This window comes from Zingiber officinale, chromosome 10B (assembly GCF_018446385.1).
Source record: "Zingiber officinale cultivar Zhangliang chromosome 10B, Zo_v1.1, whole genome shotgun sequence".
Classification (NCBI taxonomy): domain Eukaryota; kingdom Viridiplantae; phylum Streptophyta; class Magnoliopsida; order Zingiberales; family Zingiberaceae; genus Zingiber; species Zingiber officinale.
Window position 1 is genome coordinate 94,306,071 of NC_056005.1, and position 3,348 is coordinate 94,309,418.

Genomic DNA, 3,348 nt, shown 5'->3' on the forward strand with positions numbered 1-3,348 from the left:
AATGTTGTATTTGCTCGAGCAGCTGCCCAAAACAATCCTAAACCTGACCTACTGCCAGTATCTGTTACCATATTGCAAGACATGTGGTGGCAACAAAAAGCATGATGGGCAGTAGGGTAGACTTTCCTAACTGCTGCTATAATGTCACGATGTCTATCTGATACTATACTCATTGACTCTGGATCAACATTAAAAAATCTCTTCGTATGATCCAGAAACCACTCCCATGCAGACCCACATTCAACTTCAGCGATTCCAAAGGCTACTGGGAGGACATTGTCATTAGCATATATTGATGTAGCCATCAACAACACACCCGGATATTTGCCTCTTAGGTGTGTGACATCAATTCCAATTAATTTACGCAGATAAGACCTGAATACTCTCCTACAAGCTCCAAAACCCCAAAAACATCGTTGGAACTGATTATCCCCATTCCTGTGTAGTGCAACATAGGTTTCAGGATCCCTTACTCTTAACTCACGCAGATATAGTGGAAGATCTCTATATGCTTGATCATAATCTCCAACAACTTTCTTCATCGCTTTCTCTCGAGCTATGTAAGCTTTTCTGTAGGATATGGTCACTCCGAACCTGGCTTTTATATCTGCTATAATCATACTTGGCTTGTATTGTTCATTAGCAAGAAATTGCTCTTCAACAAAAGAAGCTACAAAGGATGAAGAGCATGCTTGATGATCAGCACTTTCCCTAATGGTGCCACATTGGTGTTGCTTTATATATTTCGTAACAATGAACTCGACATTCCCCCTGGCAACTACTCTCCACTTACACGGTTGATTGAATCAGACAGCTTTTACTTTATTTTTCTTAGTGTCAACTAGGTTATATCTCATATGTTTAACCATGTAACGCCCGAAAATTCTTGAAACTGCATTATAAATATTCTACGATTTTTCTGGAATTTTTAGATATTTTTCCGGAATTTTCCGAGTAGCGGAAGCAGCAAAAATAAATAGAACCGCAAAATAGCTTAGGCGGGAATCGAACCCGAGACCTATGGTTTAGGGGTAATGTTAGTAACCGGTTGAACCCAGCAGGGCCGTGCTGAGAGAAAGGAGAACCAAATATAATTATAATTGAGTGGGGCCAAAATACCCACTTATTATAAATAGGAAACTTAAAGAGGGTTTGGTTTATTTTATTTTGGTTCGGCACATCCTTCTCCACCGAAACCCTCTCACGCCACCTCTCCCTTTTCTTCCTCCTTCTTTCGGCGCCACACCAAGGAAGACCTAGGGTTCTTTCTCTAGGGCCCCAAGGACACTTTCCGGCGACGATTTCGACACGAGGGCATACTCCTTCGCGAGAGGAACACATAGACGCGAGAAGTTTGTCGAGAAGGTCATCTCCACCAGAATTCTAGCGAATAGAATCGTAAGAAATTACAAACCGGAGGTAAGAAACCCCTCACATGCAGTATAATAGCTACCGTGTGATTTTTCTGTGCATTAGTTTAGTTATATGCGTATGTTTTCGACACATAGGGTGTATTTAACCCTCCTCGCAGGTTTAGGGATTTAGTGAGTACCTTTAGATGAGCCGGACACATCTTTTCTCCTTCAGTTGGAGGTTTAGATGCTGTTGGGTGCCTAAAGGTAGTCTCCCTAATAGAGAGGGGAGTTACAGCGCACTAGGTGTTCGATTAAATAACCAGCTTAGAAAAGAATGCAACTTAGGCATTTTTATTAGCACGGTTGAATGCATTAGAAGCATCTAAATTAGTAAATCAGTTTATTCTAGCTTATATGGGACTACGGTCCAATGGGTGGCTCCCACGCCTCTAGGTTCAGACAACCTAGCTCTAGGTTCGATAACCTAGAAAGAGCAATTTAGAAAGTTTAGCTATACTCAAGATTTTACTTTTCAATTGCATCGGATTAGATATCCATTAGGGGGCTCCATAGTCGGTCCCTAGGTTTAGATAACCTAGTAGCTCTACTAATTCGGACTTGCAACCCCGGGTCTAGTTAGAGATGCGCATAGCACGTACAGTTGTGGGCCCCAAAGAAGATGTTTAGTATTTTCACTTATTATATGTATACGGTTTTCAACCTTCACAAATTAGTTCGTGAATTCAAGATAGTTCTAGTAGTAGCTCAGTATTAGCGTAGCTCAGTATCATGTCTTAGTTTTTCCCGTGAATATGCATGATGACTTTATGTTCAGCTTTAGATATGCCATGATTGTATGCTTATATGTCATGTCATGCTTAGTTTATTCAAGATATCCAGCATATGTTTTAAACAGCATGATTTAAAATCATATTTGCATCGTTGCATGTTTTGTGAGGTAGATGGTTTCTTACTAAGCTTTTTAGCTTATAGATACTACTTTTCTTATACTGCAGATAAAGGTAAAGGAAAAGTGGATCAGTAGCGGAGGCTGGAGGGCAATGCTATCAAGATGTGTGTGGGCAGGAGTTGGAATAAAGATCTTTGGGATCTAAACAGTTTTACTTCAGTATTAGCACTTTGTGTTTTTAGTTTTCATTATTCAGTTTTGATTGTTAAGTGTTATGAGATAGTAAACCATGCACTATGTAGTATGCCAGGTTTAGAATGTTAGTAGTTTTATATTAGTGTGATTTGCATTGGTTTAGAGTTGTTGTGTGAGGTTTTGGCACGCCAAAGTGTTGAAATCAGATTCCCGGGCGAAATCAGAACTCTGATCGGTCTCCAGACCGATCAGGGCCTGAGCAGTGCCACTGGATCGGTCAGCCGACCGATCCAGAAAGATACAGTATGCTACTGTATCCTCCTGGATCGGTCAGCCGACCGACCCAGCACGATACAAGAGCGTTCCTGGATCGGTCAGCCGACCGATCGAGCACGATACTGTAGCGACCTCAGGTATTTCAGGTGCCTGGATCGGTCAGCCGACCGATCTAGACATACCTGGATCGGTCTGCCGACCGATCCAGCCACACCTGGATCGGTCTGCCGACCGATCCAGTTGGGAACAGAACGACCGCAGCTCCGATCGATCTGTGGATCGATCGGCAGGTCTGTAGGTAGTTGGGAAGTTTAGTTTCTAGTCCCTAGCTCAGTTGGGATGTTCAGTTTCCCCTCCTTAGCATGTGTACACCAGCAAAGAAGGTCTTTAGACCTTTCTTATCAGTTGTATCCGTCCTTAGTAGAGTAAAATTTTAATTAGCCCAGCTTTCCGCACAGTATAGTTTAGCATAAATTGTAGCGACCGGCCTTACAGCCAGTACCCAGAAGGTGGGTCGTTACAAACCATGGCATGCTTCACAAGTTGATTCTTGAACTCTTGTCGAGACTGAAATATCTGTCCTACAAAAAATTCATGCTGATCTGTTGCCTC